Below are 18,025 nucleotides of genomic sequence, written 5' to 3'. Positions count from 1 at the left end.
TATTTTGTCCAATTCCAAGATTGGGGATGATGCTGTTCTTCAGGTAGAGACCCTGCATAAAGATTTAAAATGTTGTCAGAGCTCCTACCTTTGGTAGGAGAGGATCATCTTACCCTTCCCACAGCTTCAGTCATATGCGTATACTCTTTCTGCGTCCTATTTCTAAATTCCAGAGACAGAGTATCTGATAAGCCCAGTTTGGAGCAATCATCTTTCTTTTTTCATCAATTACAGCCAGAAGGTTGGGTAACATAGTGGAAAGATAGAATGCCTCGTATGTAAGGTAAGCGTTTCTAAGAGAGGTGTTGCTGGTCAGACCTACTGTAAGTCTCCTTTACCCAGAGAATGAAATCGATTTTAGTAATCACTCATGTCAATGTTTATTCATGATCTTTTGAACCAGCTTATAAGTATTTTGAGCTTTATGAAATTTGAAATTTTTGTCTACATTAACTTACCTGTAAGAATAAGAGGAAAGCAGCCTGCAAGGAATATTTGGGGGCAATTTGGCTTTAGTATATGTGCCTAGTGGGGTGCCTGACTTCAGCTCAGGTCACGACCTCACGGTTCATGGGTTCGAGCCCCTCGTCGGGATGTGTGGAGCCTGCTTCAGATTCTGTACCTTCCTCTCTCTCTCTCTCTCTGCCCCAGCCCACTCACACTCTCTCTCTCTTTTTCAAAAAATGAATAAACATTAAAAAAAAGGAATGGTTTAGTATGTGTGCCTATTTATTTTCAACTATTATTTTGTGATTTTTTTTTTATCTGCCATAAAACAGTAACTTTCCAATGCGGTTAGACCAGAATTAATGTGTATTGGGAATAATTTATTGTCCATAAACTAAAATGTGACAAATTTACAATGTTAAAATAAAATAGAGAACATTTGTGTTACTGTCACTCTCTTCCTTTCTTTATGGGATCTTAAAGAAGGAGAGGAAACGATGGGGTTATTGTCAGCTGGCAATTAGATACATGAGAGAAATCACATGATATATACCAATGAGTTAGTGATCCTAGCCTTTGCTGCAACCTCTAATTTATTAAAAATGATTTCGTATTTGGCCCCTGGCCCCAGGGTATTGCTGGGTTGAGTGATATAAATGATTCATTGCAAAGTTATAAGAATCTGAGCTAAACTAAATTGATTTACTATACAAATGATACAGCACCACTGCGGGATGAAAATCAAAACAAAATAAAACAAAACAAAACAAAACAAAAAAACAATAATGCATTTAAAAGTCTGCACCAGTCAGCCTAGATATAGGCAAAAGGATAGGGTAACAGGAAGCCAGGCTAGAAGAGTCTGCAGGAGAAAAGGCAGATTGGGACAATAGAGCAGTTAACTGCTACTGTGTAGGAGGTGAGGTAATCATTTACCAAAGAGCGCTCAGAAAAGTTTTGCTTTCTGTGATAGCTGAGATAATAACATACTAAGACTGCTCCTCTAGAGAGTTTATTTTTATTCACTTTTGACTCACGTCTTGAGAATTCCATAGAATGTGAATGCCATCTATAATGCCGCCGTAGTTCACAGACCAAACGACATAATTATTCTGAATCTAAGCATTCCAAGAGATTATTCATTACCTGCAGTAACTCAAATGGGTCAGCATCAAATATTTTATTTTTGAGGGCCACATGTGCAGATTTTGGGCCAAGTTAGAGTTAATACAATTGATTGCTTTCTTGGAGCAGAAAACCATTAAATGTTATCAAAGATAATCAGATATTCCTAAATTTACCAATTTCAAATATGGCTAATATCCCAATTTTCTAATTTATCCATTTCCCTAAGTTGAATGGATTTCCCTATAATTGGCATTGTTTCACCTGGACCGTCCAAAAGTATAATAAGAAATAGCTTCCTTATCTATTTTGAAGCAATCCTCTCTAAAAGCTAAAAGGTTTTAGTCTGGTATACAATCAAAGAGGATTGATAGGTAGGCAACTTCAGTGCATATTTCTCAAAAAAAAAAAATGTGACCCCTAAGAGTGATATTTAATTTTAGAAAACTACCTTTAATACATGCGAGATGTTTTGAAGAAGGCTGATAGCGAATAATTCAAAGTAAAAGCTAAGCTTCATTCCGATAAAGTCAGAGCTCCTGTGGCTGCAATTAACATACACTATAATCGATACAGTTTATCCTTAGTCCTCAGAAGCTGAAGCATAAGGAGCTGGACAGAGCCCATAATGTAACCGACTGACTGTTCCTAATATAGCCAGTAGTGAACAAAAACAAGCAAAGAAAAGCAACAATAACAGCAAACAGATAGTGGAGATTCGTTTTTCAATCTAAAGAATCCAGAGCCACCGATCATATAGCATATGTGAAGAAGATCCACCTTGCCCTAGTAAAGCCCCCGTGGTAAGCAGAATAATGGTCCCTGAAAATGTCCACATCCTAATCCACCAAAGGGCACATTACAGATATAATTATGGTTGGAAATATCAGCATGTAGAGATTATCCTAGATTCTCTAGGTGGGTCCAATCTAACCACATGAATCCAACAACCGTAAATCCTTTGCCAACTACAGTTACAGAAATAAGTGATATGGAAGGAGGGTCAGAGAAGTCCAATGTTGCTTTCTGGCTTTGAAAAGGGAAGAAAGCGGCCACGAGTTCAGTCATGTGGGTAATCTCTAGATGTTGTCAAAGGCAAAACAAAAAAATAAACACACAAACTCATTTTTCCCTAAGCCTGCAGAAAGGAACATAGTCCTATTGATACCTTGACTTTAGCCCAGGGAAACCCATGTCTGACTTCCAAACCACACAACTGTAAGATGATATATTTTTGTTGTTTGCAAGTCATTAAGTTTGTGGTAATATTTGAAGGCTGCAAGAGGAAATTAATACACCACCACCTAAAATGTTGTTAGTTAAACTTACCAGGAATATGAATTGCCTGAAGAACTTGAAAATGCAGTTCTTGGGCCAGTAGATCTTAGTTTGTACCCAGGATTCTGAACTCCTAATAAGGCCCCAGTTTATGCCAATACTGCTGATCCATGGATCATATTTTTGTTAGCAAGGACTCAAAACGTGCTTAGCTCTCTGGCTTGATGTCAGTCTGAACCATCCATGGAACTCATGAGAGAAAAACTGCATGCCAAGCATTCTAATTTTGCTTAAGAAAGTTATCTTGCACTATTTATTGTTGTTTTCTATTTCTATTTTGAGTCACCCTGTGTTCAGTTTGTGACCCTACATCTTTACTGATTCATGAGCAATGCCGATTATAAAAAAATGTTTTTTTTCTATTTCAGCCCCCTGACTTGTCACGAAGTTCTTTCTCTCTCTCTCTCTCTCTCTCTCTCTCTCTTTCTTCTTTTTCTTCTTCTTCTTCTTCTTCTTCTTCTTCTTCTTCTTCTTCTTCTTCTTCTTCTTTTTCCTCTGTCTCTCTCATAATTCAACTATTCTTAACTGCTTTGCATATTAACACTATCATGACTGGTCCCGGCATGTTTGACTCAACAACAATCACCTTGATGACCAACCTTTTAAGAAGATATTTGCCACCTGTTCAATGTTCAGGAGATAGAAAACATAGCTTACTATTTAGAGTAAAAAATATGCTATTTAAAAACATGCCCCATTTGAGCAAAGACATGTCATATAAACAAATCTAGACAAGTGAAAATTACAGAGTTTCAGAATGCAAGGATCATTAGATGTGATCTTTTAATTAGTGTAGTCTTTTGTGTGTGTGTGTTATTCTATTGCTTCTGGTTATGAATAGTCCATTGTGACAACATTCTATTTTTGGATACGTTAGAATCTGAATAGATCCTTTCTGTTAATCATCCATATCTCAACGTTCAACTTTACATTAGAATTCTCTTAGAAGTTCAATATAGATAGATAGATAAATAGATAAACTAGCTCCTTCTCCACTCTCCAGATATCTCTAGAAAAGGGAAGAGATGTTAACTTTAAAATTTGCCTGGATGACTCAAATCAGTGACCAAGTTTGAGTACTACTCACACAAGGTAATACTTCTGAGAAGCTTGCATTCTTCTTAAAGTACATAAAATTTACTTTCTAAGATAATTTGAATTAAATATTATGCCGAAAGTCAATTTTCTACTCCAAAGATAATGACATAGTCAAAACTATTTGCACGGAGAATTAGTTATTTATTGCTATATAAACAACCTTTCTAAAATTTAGTGAATGAAAACATCAATTTATTTTGTTTATGCTTCTACAGTTTAGCCTGAGTTCAATTAACGGTTCTGTCAGGCTTACCTGAGAGCCCGCATGTGGCTGCAGTCTTCTGGCAGATCAAGTGGGGCTGAGGTGGGGCAAGATGATGGAGAAGCGGGCCAGGGTTGTTGGCTGGGGTACCTTGGTTCTTGTCCCTGTGGCCTCATCAGCTCATCAGTCTAGATATCTTTCTTTCTTTTTTTCTTTTTTAAATGTTTGTTTATTTTTGAGAGAGAAGGAGAGAGAGAGAGCAATAGGGGGAAGGGTAGACAGAGAGGGAAGCGCAATATACAAAGCAGGCCCTGCTCTGAGAGTGGAGAGCGTGACACAAGGCTCGAACTCACAAGCCGTGAAATCATGACCTGAGCCAAAGTCTGACACTCAACCGACTGAGCCAACCAGGGGCCCCTCAGTCGAGATTTTGTATATAGCAGTGTCCGTATTTGAAGAAGTCAAAAGGCCATGTACAAGTGTTTCTCAAGCCCCTTTTTCTGTGACACGTACTGATATACCATTTGTCGAAACACATAACATGGCCAGGTCCAGAATCAATGTAGGAAGTGATTAAACAAAAGCACAAATTCTGAGAAGTATGACCATTTGGGGACCACGAAGGTATATCACAATCAATGTGTGTCTGCACCACAAACTTTGGACAGGACTAATTATGCAATATATATTCTGATTTCAGCTTTTTCAAAATGGCTTTCCTTCTGAAATAGAGCTTATTTACAAAAGTATGTGGAGCATGACTGTCAAGCTTAATAAATGAGAAATGATTGCAAATACACACTGTGGTGACCAAAACTCAGCGCAAGAAGGGGAATTTTTGCAACATTCCCCTGGATACCCCTTTTGAATCACAAACGTTCATTTACCACAAGTTATCTGCTTCCCTGACACTGTGAGAAACACTTGCTTCTCTTGGGAACCACTTTCAACAATTTTCATCCCGTTTTTGAACTTTGTAAGACTATAATATAGTACTTATTGTTTTCTATTCCAGTCATACAGGGTGTTGCATGGAGCTACACATCATTGATTTAATGGCTATATGCTATTAATTTTATAAATTTTATAAATACACCATATTTTCTTTGTTCACTCTACTGCTGTTGGACATTTCAGTTTCTAGCTTACATTTATTATATTTATTATATTTGTTATGAATAATATTGTCATAAACTTTGTTATAAATATACACACATTAAAATTATGTATATTTTTCTAGGTTCCAGTGCATGCAAATATATATATATATATATATACACACACATATATATATACATATATATATACACACACATATATATATACATATATATATATACACACATATATATATATATACATATATATATACACATTCCAAATATATATATATATATATATATATACACACGTGTATATATATACACATTCCCAAAATGCATATATAATCTCAGAATAGAATTATTTCTGGGTCATAGAGCATCTGCTCAAATTTAAAGACAATAAAATATAATAAACACTTTAGCAGTACGTGGATAATTTTAGTGTTTCATATTCATTTGATGAATGGATTTTAACATTGTATAATTCTGTATCTGTCATGTGATAATTCCATTTAACTTATGTATAGATTTGTTTAAAATTGTTTAGGGGTTTCTGGGCATCTCAGTGGGTTAAGCGTCCCACTTTAGCTCAGGTCATGATCTCACCACTCTTGAATTGGAGCCCTGCACTGGGCTCTGTACTGACAGCTCAGAGCCTGGAACCTGCTTGGGATTCTGTGTCTGCCTCCCTCTCTGCCCCTCCCCTGTTCATGCTCTGTCTCTCTCTTCCAAAAATAAATAGAGATTAAAAAATTAAAATACATACAATAAAATTGTTTACGTTCAAATTTAATTATCTGTGAATAATGAAAACTTTCTCTTTTCTTTTTTCTTTTATTTATCCTTTCTTCTTTTTTTTTTAATTTTTTTTAACGTTTATTCATTTTGGAGACAGAGAGAGACAGAGCATGAACAGGGGAGGGTCAGAAAGAGGGGGAGACACAGAATCCAAAACAGGCTCCAGGCTCTGAGCTGTCAGCACAGAGCCCCACGCGGGGCTCAAACTCACGGACCGCGAGATCATGACCTGAGCAGAAGTCAACCGCTTAACCGACTGAGCCACCCAGGCGCCCCTATCCTTTCTTCTTAAATATACAAATATTTTCAGATCAATTATGATGAGAAATGATGGGAACAAGTAAATATTTTTATATGAGAAAATAAATGTGCAATTCAAGCATTGTAAAAAATTGTATTTTTGCCTTCTTGACATCAAATCATCATCTCAATTCTATCTGCAGCTATTATGCATGTTATTTATGCCTATTAACTTTAATTAACTCTATTTTCATTGACATTCATTATTATTTCTCTATATTAAGCACTTTAAAATGAATTTTGAAGGGATGTTATGAGAGCTATTTTTATTGCATGTTAATATTATTATGTTCATTATTTAAGAAATAAAAAGCTTTTTTTTTTTTTTTTTTTTTTTTTTAAATCCAGTGTTGTCAGCATTCAATTCGTATTTTAGATATTTAAACCCCTATGTAAGAAGTGTCAGAGTCGGCTTGGGCTGCCATAACAAAGTATGAGAGACTGGGCCCCTATACAACAGAAATCTGTTTTCTCAGTTTGGCTAGGTTCTGGTGATATATCTCTTTTTGGCTTGCAGATGACTGCATTCTGGTCTTGTCCTCACATGGCAGAGAGAGACAGAGACAGAGAGAGAGAGAGAGAGAGAGAGAGTAAACTGGTGTCTCATTTTATAAGGGCTTTAATCCCATCAGGAGGAAGCCATAATTGTGATCTCATCTAAACCTCATTATCTTCCAAAGTCTATGTCTCCACAAACCATCACATTGGGATTGGGGCTTCAATACATCCATTTGAGAAACACACAATTCAATCCATAGTGAGATGTACATTTCCCTCCCTCACTTTTTTTCCCCTTTTTTTTTCTCCTTTCCTCTCTTCTCTTGTTATTTTTCTTTCCCCTCTCTCCCCTCCCTCCCTCCCTTCCTCTCTCTCTCCTTCTTAGTCTTCTTTCCTTCTTTATTGTTCTTTGGTTGAAAAGTCTTTAAATCAAATTCTTTAGACAATAATTGTTTTAGAGTACTTTCATTTTATGTTAGTATTCATTTCATGATAATCTTTCAACGATTTATTATCTCTTTGGCACTTTCAGATTGTCACAACTTCTCTCTAAATCCATTGGGACTACCTTTAGTGAGGATTGAACAAGAAAACATATATGACCTGATTGGCCTACACGCTTCACAGCAATAGCATCTTTCTTATGCAGTAAGATTGTCTTTAAAGCCTAGTATTTATATGTAGATAAATTAACTAATCCCCTTTTCATAGCATATCCACATGTCTTTGTTTAACTAAATTGACCTGTAATTATGCATTTAATTTAATACTTGCGTTCTAGATAAAAGAATAGCACCTGTGAGGTATTGAACTATGAGTTATACCTTTTAACTCTGCAACATAGTAATTTATTGTGGTCCTTTTTATGTTGGTATATATACACTCTTGTTACAGAGTTTTATTTCTGAATACATTAGAAAATGGTAGTAAAGCATTCTTGTCACTTTGTGTTTAACATGGTGGATTTGGATCTAAGGTATATTTGCTCTGTACTTTTACTGAAATATTTACTCTGGCAAAGTATAAACAAAGATAATCTAGAGGCACAGTCAGTTAAATGCCTGACTTTGGCTCAGGTCATGATGTCACGATTCATGGGTTCGAGCCCCACCTCAGGATCTGTGCTGACAGCTCAGAGCCTGGAGCCCGCTTGGGATTCTGTGTCTCCCTCTCTGCCCTTCCCCTGCTCATGCTTCCTCTCTCTCTGTCTCTCAAAAATAAATAAACATTAATTTTTTTTAAAGATAATCTAAACACTGGTTGTTTATTATCAAAATGAATTAATTCCATTGGAAACTGTTTACTCCAAGACAGTTTATCCACCTTTTTTTTCCTCCATTTCTGTAAAATTATTTTGAACATACAGATGTGCACCTCTCCTCATTTTTTATATTGGACTACAGATTATTTTCAACTGAAGTTCAACTAGCTTCAACAGATTCAATTTCTGCCTTATTAAAAAAATAATGTAATTTTAAAATCAAACTATTACATTACTATTTTAAATATATGCCACATAATACAAGTTAAAGTTGAATCCCTATGCTATTTTTAACAGTCAGAATGTTTACACTCCTTTTTCTCATTTAACTTGTATTTGTATCTTGTTTTCTTCACTATTTACCCCAATACAGTGTACTTTTTTAAGAAGCGTATTTTTAAGGTGGCCGGGTGGTTATTTTGGCTCAGGTGATGATCTCACAGCTGGTGGGATCAAGTCCTGAGTTGGGCTCTGTGCTGACAGCATGGAGTCTGCTTGGGATTCTCTCTCTTCCTCTCTCTCTCTGCCCCTCCCCCCCTCACTTCCCCCTCTCCCCTTCTCAAAATAAATAAATAAACTTTAAAAAAGAAGTATATGTTTAAGAAGTATATTTTTAGAAGTGTATTATTCTCCAAAGAATGAGAACATTAATTTGTTATTTACAAGCAATTTATATTATCTGAATTAGGAAACTTTTTTTTTTCCTGGAATTAGTGATGGTAACAATTAGTAATAAAAAGTAACCACAACCTCTCTCAATTCTGAAAAACACATTGAACTGCAATGTGAAATTTTATGGGGTAATTTCTTCTTCAACAAGATTGAGTGCTGCCTTGGTAAAGTAAACTTCTTTGGGCACAGATTTTCCGAACTGTCCCTGTTTGAGGCACACACAAATATTTTACCACTGAAAATATTGCCCCTTTTAACATTTTAGGGTAGGTGAAGACTCCGCTTTATTTTTATAAAATTAAAGGGCAGAGGGTGATTATAAAACAAACAAATTAGAATATAAAATCCCAGTGATACCTAGGTCACAGATATATCATCAAACAAACCAATTTTAGGAAAGAATCAATTAATTTCTTAAAAATTACTGGTGCCCATGTACTCTTTGTAAAGTCTTCATATATCTCCAGGGTTAAAAACACCAAAATGTAAAGATTTGTCATTCCAAGAAAGAATTCAAAGTACATTTTTTCCTCTGAAAATTTGGTAAGGCCTTCCACTATAGACTCTGAACGAGCCATCCCTTCTGAAAGTAATGCTCAATTAATTAAATAAGGAGGCCAGGAGGCTGAGGTGGCTGCAATTCGGGGTGCCCTACATAAGCAATCTGAAACTTAAAACAGAAATGCCTCAAGGTTACTGAATCAAACCCTAGGGACAACCAGTAACTAGCCGCTAACTACGCTTTAAGCTATAGCCAATCAGAAATGTTCCTGCTTGGCTTCCGCTTTTTCCCCCATAAGTGTCTCCCAGAACTCCTGTCCCAGGCGGGGCACTCCCAACCACTTCTGACGTTGCACTTCCAGATTGGAATTGATTTTTACTCAAATAAACTCTTAAAATTTTTAGCATGCCCCAGTTTGTGTTTTAATGGAAATAAATTCGTGAAATCCCTGTGTGAAAAAGTAAGTATCAGCAAATGTTTTTGAGACAAACTTATTAGTAGCAAATATGATCCATAAAAGAGCTTATTTTCCAAAGAGTTCACACAAGTGAGGGCAGAGGGGAAGGGAGTCACTGAGTTCAAATTGCTAAACAGAACAAAAACTAAGATGCTAATTCATTAAATGCAAATGATTATTACAGCATAAGGAAAAGTGATACATAATCATTAGTAACCCTTAAAACACAGACTGAAATAAAAATGTTATAAATTATGCTTAAAATATTGAAAAATATTGGGGCCCGTGGGTGGCTCAGTCAGTTAAGCATCCGACTATGGCTCAGATCATGAACTCCCAGTTCGTGGGTTCGGGCCACGCGTCAGGCTCTGTGCTGACAGCTCAGAACCTGGAGCCTGCTTCAGATTCTGTGTCTCCCTCTCCCTCTGCCCCTCCCCTGCTCACACTCTCTCCCTCTCTCAAAAATAAACATTAAAAAAAATTTAAAAGTATCGAAAAATATTTGCTGAGGTTTGAACTGAATGTATTATTATCTTGTTAAAAAATATCTTTGGGTTTCTGGGTGGCTCTGTTGGTTGAGTGACCAACTCTTGATGTAAGTTCAGGTCAGGATATCAGAGTTGTGAGATTGAGCCCTGTGTTGGGCTCTGCATTTACATGGAGCCTGCTTAAGAGTCTATCCCTCTCTTTCCCCTGCTCTCTCTCTCTCTTTTGAAAATGAATTTTAAAAAAACAAAAAAAAATCTTAAAACAGTTGGGTAAAGAGATCTCTGCTACTTCTTTTTGCTTCAAATGTGTCATTAAAGACAAAAACCTGGGGCGCCTGGGTGGCTCAGTCGGTTAAGCGTCTGACTTCAGCTCAGGTCACGATCTCACGTTCTGTGAGTTCGAGCCCCGAATCCGGCTTTGGACTGATGGCTCAGAGCCTGGAGCTGCTTCCGATTCTGTGTCTCCCTCTCTCTCTGCCCCTCCCCCGTTCATGCTCTGTCTCTCTCTGTCTCAAAATGAATAAACGTTAAAAAAATAAATAAATAAATAAATAAATAAAGACAAAAACCTAAGGAAGTCTTCTAGCCCTTCTTTCTAGCACATCACTTAGTTATTTATCTTTGGTCAGTCTGAGTTGTCATCACTTAAGAAGCTGTATTAGGTTACATTTCAACTAGTGATTTTTTTTTTTTTTTTTTGGTAACAAAGTAGCAATTCTATGTGCATCATTTTTCCTTCTTATTTCCATGTGTTGAAGTAACTAGGATCTATGTCTTTGGGTAAGGCTAAAGAAAAACTCTTTTCTTTTTCATTTTTTTTTCCTTCTACCTGGGGGAGTAAACTGAGGTTTGAAAGAAGCCACCCTTCAGATCTCCAGACCTAAAAAATCAATTCTGCAATCCACCTTTGCCCGGACAATGTAGTCTTAATGGTAACTGGTTCTTGCCAATCTTTTTGTTTGTTTTGCTTTTAGTTCAAGTGGAAATTAATTATTTTTTGTGTGATTTAATTTTTGACTAGAGGTAAAGAGCTAGATACCCTTTATTACAGTAATCTTGAGTCCCCTTAAGATATCTTAAAAGACAAATCTGTGAAGTACAATAAAGATAGAATACTCATCATTGTCTTACATATATTTACATAAACATTAAGTGTTTTTTAGGACTATACACAAAAAGTATTATAGGCATAGACAGAGATGTTCATGAAAAATTACTTAGAAATATGATTATGCTTTAGAAAATTATACATGACAATAAATGTTACGTGTAATTTAAAATTCTGTGTTTTAATCTATTGAGAGAGAGACAGAGAGATGACAGGCTGCACATCAAATCTTTTGTGCTAAGCCCACATCACCAAACCAAGACTTAGTACCTTACCTAACAGCAGTTCCAGCCTTTTCCAGAAATGTAATCTTAACCAGTCAGTCCTGAATTTCCCGGTCGGCACTAATGAATTAAGCCACGTGATAGACCGCTGCCATTCCCCCAAAGGAGGGCGACCTTGCCTGAAACAATCCATTCTTGCCTAGTAGCCTCCTTGTCCTGCTCCCTTTCTGCCTATAAAAATATTTGGTTTTGTACGGCTCTTCTGAGCTTTCTGTTTGTTAGATGGGATGTCGCCCCATTCATGAATCATTGAATAAAAGCCAACAAGATCTTTAAAATGTATTTCGCCGAATTTTGCTTTTTAAGAAATGCAAATAAAGTGTGGAAAACATCTCCCATACTATGAACAAAATCCGGATAAAGTGTTATAAATACCATAGTATGGAAAAGAGCTTACATTCACAAAAAGAACAGAACTAAAAACCAAAATATATCACCATTATTTGTTCTTTTAGTAAATCATAATTTTTAAATTTTTATTTTCTAAATGTATTAATAAGCCTAAATTACTCTTTTAAGGCAGTTGTACAATAATGTCAATATAAAGAAAAAGGAAATCGTGAAGATAATTTGTACAACTCAGTATATCTTACAGTGTTGATTTTAACTGTCTTCTTTCATGCTTTTCTTAGTATTCCTAACCTTTTAAGATGTTTACACCTTTTTATGAACATATTTTCTTTTGTATCTATACCTCACAGGAATACAAATGAAGGCATTTAAATATATGTGTGTATATACATATATACATATATAATATGCATGTATACATATATATTATATATACATGTATATATAGTTATACATGTATATACAATATACATGGATTTATAATATATATATTCTTATATTGATAGTTTGATATCATGTCCTTACATTTTAGATTTATTCTGAACGAATTTTTCAGCAGATATTCTATTTGTAGTGACTTTTGAAGAATATTACAATACCTGTTAAAAACACAATGGGTTTAACTCCAATTTGAAGGCATTTCTTTGTATTCTCTGTTGAAACCGCAATTACAATTTGCATTTAGTGACATTCTGATAACAATATACAAATGTTTGTGCTCTTAAAGTTTTACCATGCATTTGTCATGCTCAAGTTCTATTAAATGTCCATTTATTTAATTTTGGAGTTCCATGAGAGAATCCAGGGGAAATTTATCAGTATTCATATATTAATGTTCACCTTATTCTGTTGAGCTCTATTGGGTGTGGGTTGAAGAAATTATAACTGATTGTGAGCGGTTTCCGTGCCCATGTTAAAAGCAAAACTTCATCTTATTATTAAGAATATGAATATACCCAATCACGTATGCATAATTAGTTCAATAGTGTTGCCTAAAATAATGATGATAATAATAATAATGTATTTTGGTTCATATTCTTTGAAACCGACTTTGTTCCCCATTATTATTTGTTGTTAGGTTTTCTTCAAGTTTGACTGTACGCACTAAAGAATGTTGCACATTCTCCGACTTTCTGTTTTGGCATCAAATTTAAACAAAATAAATGTAACCCACTAGTGTAAACAGCCTAGGACTTCAGATACTGATCTGAAGCAAAGCTCCACTCCAGAAACCAGAGATGGTTTTTCTTTTTCTATTTCCCCTACAGAGCCTTAACTGAACTGAAGAATCAAGTGCACTGGTCCAGAGACTGAAACAAAGCAGGGGTGCTAAAGCCCTGCGGGGGTGGGCTTTACCTGCTCAGGTATTGACCATTCCCCATCTTTTACTCCTGGGGGTTGCTTTTGCCTCCGACACCTTCCCCTTGCTTTCACATTTCTCCTCCTTGCAACAGGTTCCTCCTTGCCGGATTCATTGGTCTCAGTAGATTCCCCATGTTAATCAGGGATGGATTTTGACTGACATATCAGATCTCAGAAGTCAGATTGTAGGAATGCGACCTTTCACAAGACCCCCATTCGTCTATTCCACAGATCCTGAGCTGCAGATAATGTTTGTTTGGGTGTTTGTTTCCAGTAATTAGCTCTCAGGCTATGTAAACCATCACAAAATTTTACATGACATTAATTCTCATGTAAAGTAGATGAGAGCATATCATATATAGTATATTCGCATATACAGTATATTCTCATAGCATATTTTACATATACAAGGAGGAAGAAGATATTTTCCAGCCTCTTATGATGTGTTTAGTTTAGTTACCAAGGAACCGAATGCATCACGTGCTTGGCGAATTCTGTGTTTTTTGTGTCTTATTTCAGTCAAGCTCCCACTCCACCCTCACAGGAACAACTAAGGCTTTGAGAATCACTTCTCCCAGTTTATCTTGCAATGAAAAATATTGACTGAAAATAATGCTTATAATGTCCCATGCATCGTTCTAAGTGTTTTATTGATTTAAAATTATTAATTTCTCAAAAGAACCCAATAAGGTTGTTACCACTGTTATTCCTGTTATACAGACGAGGAACCTGAGGAACAGAGAGGTAAAGAAAGTTGCAGAAGGTCACACAGCTTTTCAGTGTGGTAGATAGGCAGTGCAGCATCTCAGTCCGTGGTCCTAAACTCACCATTTCATGGCTTCCGACTATCACAAATGCCCAGAAATGTTCTTCAGGCTCTACCTGTCATACACATTCTCTGTTGACTTTGACCAAGGAGCTGGGGACAGAAGTGGGAAAGTATTGAAAGTTGTTGTTTGTTTGTTTGTTTTTTTTCCTCTTTATCTCTGAAGAGTGTGGTGACCATAATAATTACAGAGCTAATAGGACAAACTCTTAGTGTCCCGTCCTTGGTGGCAGCAACCACTTTTCCTCGTCAGATCAGTTCCGCATCAGGATCTCGGTGGTTGTCCCTGGAATCTTGCTACTAAATTAGGTTTCCCAGTTCTCCAAAAGGCGAGCTTCCCAAAATCCTTAACAAATGTAGTAAAATGCTTCAGCAGTTGAATTATCAGCCAGAGTTGCATTTATCACTTTCAGCCAGGAGTAGTAACTAAATCTGACTCATCATTTTCAAGGCAACTAATTGCCTCAGGACGATGTATGAACTTTACGTATAGGAGGATTAGAGGCTTTGCTTCAATTCTTGCTACAGATTTTAACTCTTCATTTATGTCAGGGATATGAAGTCAATCACCACATACCAATTATATTCAACTCCTTATTGTCAAGAGCTGTGCGGAGCTGAGGGAGAACTGAACAGTCATTGTTAGAGCCGATCAAAACAAGTCAAGAGGTGCCCGGGGGGATCAGTCGGTGAAGGATCCAACTCTTGATTTCGGCTCAGGTCATGATCTCAAGGTGCTGAGATCGAGCTCTGCATCGGACTCCACACTGGGCTTGGAGCCTGCTTGGAATTCTCTCCCACCCCCCCCCCGCCTCTCTTCTGCTCTCTTTCACTCTCTCAAAAGAATAAAACTGAAATAAAATAAAACAACAAGCCAAAATTAAAGTAACAGTCAAGGCTTAAATTGCTTATTGCAATCATATAAGAGGCTAAATCACAAAGATGTCGGCTACTGTCATGTTCGATTCTTGAGCACAGATCAGCACCAGATGCATCAGTGCAGCCAGGGGGAAACGTCTCAGCGCCAAAGGATCTCTGGACAAAAAGCTGCTGCCATTTTATTGGCCACAGGAGCCAAGAGAAGGGGGGAGGGGACAGGGCCGGGAGTCAGAAAGTACTGAGACAGACTCAAGTGCCTTTATGGTTTCCCCTCCTCCCCTCTAAGGGGGTCTTATCAGAGGTGCCAGTGGGAAGAAGCCCAAATGGAGGTGTGTGGGCCCAGGATGCAGACACGCTTGGGGCTTGGCTGGTCACAGTGGGGCCGGATTCTTTTGCTGTCACTCCCTTCAGAGACCACAAGGCATCGGCTGAGGGCCCTTTTGGGTTTAGGGGAACTTCTCCCATGAGGTTCCACAGGGAAAGCCTTGTGACTGCCTGTGGTTGGGCCTGGAAGACCTGTATCGTGTTTTGTTCAGAAGCTGGACTCCTCGCTTTTTCACTGCACTAGTGCGTCGGGTTTCCATAACATAGTGTTACAGACTGGGTGGTTTCAACGATAGAAACGTATTTTCTTACAATTCCAGGGGCTAGAAGGCTGAAGTGTGAGGAGGGTTGGTTTCTCCCAAGTCCTTTCTCCTTGGCACGCAGATGCTGTGGAGTTGCTCGGGACATGCTAACCCCAAACATGGCAGCTTGGTATACTGAGTGTTTCCAGCCAAGGAAGATTGAGTGACCAGCAGAAGCAGGTTCCTCCTCCCCTGAAACAGGTCATAAAGTCCTTGACGAATCTGAACAAGCCGGCCTTGCTAAGTTCCCCACAAAGTATCACACTTACTTCCTTCTCTTTGATCTATCCTATTCCTCGAAGACTGTCCATTCTTCAATAAGCCTAGCATAAAAATACTCAGACCTAACTGTGTTTTCATTCTGAAGGGAAGGAAAAATTCTTCCCTACCCTCAGGGTCTTCCAGCTAAATTGAGAATTAAATTTAAAGGAGACATTAACAGGAGGGGGAAAAAAAATTAATACATGCACAGGGAGGCCTTCGAATAAAATTGGGACCCCAAGAAATGACCAACGCAGGCATTTTTTACACTTTTTTAGACACAGAGACAATACATCTGTGAGGAACTGACAAAGAAAACTTACTTCGAGATTTTCAGGAAGTAAGGAATTCTGAACAGAATGTGGACTGTGGTAGTAAATTACTAAAAACTAACAAGGGTTCTTGATACAGGCTTCTCGGCTCTGGATTCCCCATTTCTGGTGATAAGGCTGCCCTTTTATCTGATGGTACCTCTATCTTTCACATGAGAGATTTATTTCCTGCTTTCGGGGAGATAGGGGAGGATCTGAGTGTCCTTCTTATACAGGCTGTCTCTTTAACTAATGTTTATTTTAAATATTCAGTATGCCAAAGTGGCACATTTGGGGGCAGCCTATTCATGGCCCCTACAGTTTTGTTATGAAGTTTCCTGTGTCATGTAAAACTTCTCTTAAATAGGCTGATATGCTTTCCTGCTGTTAACGTCTTTGCCTGTTTGATTTTCAGACCCACCTAAGGTCTCTACAAAGATTGGGGAAAACTTTTTCCCTCTCATATAGAGTCTTGATCTATTTGGGTTACTAGAGGGAAAGGCCACAGAGTGAGTGGTGTATAAACGATAGAAATTTATTGCTCACCGTTGTGAGCCTCGAACTCTGAGATCAGGGTGCTAATATGGCAAAGGCCCTCTTCCAGGTTGCAGACTTCTCTTTGAATCCTCACATGGCAGAACGGTCTGGGGGCGGGGGAGAGGGGCACCTGGGTGGCTCAGTCTGTTAAGATGATCTCTGTCTCTATCCCTCCCACTCTCTCTGTCTCTCTCTCTCAAGATAAATAAACAAACAACAACAACAAAAAAAAAAAAAAACAGAAAGGAAAAAGAAAGGACTAGGGAGCTCTCTGGGGTCTTATTTATAGGAACACTAATTCTGTTTATGAGGCCTCCACTCTCATGACCTATTTGCCTCCCAAAGGTACCACTAACACCATAGCATTAGACATTAGGGTTTCAAAATGTGAATTTGGGGGACACATACCTTCAGACAGGAGAACTAGTACAGCACAGTCTCAGTTAAATTATCAATGTTTTAGGAGAGTCCTCCTCGCACGGCTGTATGGTATTCCCAAGGTGATAGTTGTCACCTTGTCAATCTTAGTTTGTATTTAAATATTGGGGCGCCTGGGTGGCTTGGTCGGTTGGGCGTCTGACTTCGGCTCAGGTCATGATCTCACGGTCCGTGAGTTCGAGCCCCGCGTCGGGCTCTGTGCTGACAGCTCAGAGCCTGGAGCCTGCTTCAGATTCTGTGTCTCCCTCTCTCTCTGACCCTCCCCCATTCATGCTCTGTCTCTCTCTGTCTCAAAAATAAATAAACGTTAAAAAAATAAATAAATAAATAAATAAATCTTGCTTGCTCTCCTGCTCTTTATGTGCACACACACACACACACACATAATGTTGCTAATTAAATAATATAAGTGTAATGGAAATTGTCAATCAGATCACTTAAAAATACTGCAAATTTTTATATATTTTTGTAAATATTTGCTAAGGTTTTATTTTGTTTCATTTTTTAAAAAATGTATATGTCTCTCTCAAGATCACAGCACTTGTCTGTTGTCTGGACCACAATATTTCTTAAGAGATAGCATCAAACTTTTCCAATGATTTCTTCTTTATTGATAGAAACAGGTGCTTTTTAGCTTCAATAGGTGTAAGATTACTTTTAAGGCTCATAATTTTGTTCATTATGCTAAAGCTTCTCTTACGATCTGCTGAGCTAAAAGCAATTATGCAAAAATATCACAAAACTTAAAATAGT

The 18,025-nt window shown here is 37.5% G+C and overlaps 1 long non-coding RNA gene across 2 annotated transcripts in view; it reads left to right on the top strand.

Moving 5' to 3' along the window:
- The first annotated feature begins 3,828 nt into the window (after positions 1–3,828).
- Positions 3,829–18,025, top strand: part of LOC122231859 — a 42,744-nt gene continuing 28,547 nt past the window's right edge. For both annotated transcript variants that reach the window (XR_006209127.1, XR_006209126.1), the window contains exons 1-3: positions 3,829–4,002; positions 7,442–7,557; positions 13,301–13,396. This is a non-coding gene — a long non-coding RNA (uncharacterized LOC122231859). The remainder of the gene's footprint in view (positions 4,003–7,441; positions 7,558–13,300; positions 13,397–18,025) is intronic.

The sequence above is a fragment of the Panthera tigris genome, chromosome A1, assembly GCF_018350195.1.
Source record: "Panthera tigris isolate Pti1 chromosome A1, P.tigris_Pti1_mat1.1, whole genome shotgun sequence".
Lineage (NCBI taxonomy): Eukaryota > Metazoa > Chordata > Mammalia > Carnivora > Felidae > Panthera > Panthera tigris.
The sequence above is the reverse complement of the archived record's forward strand: the minus strand, read 5'-3'. Positions and strand labels throughout refer to the sequence as shown.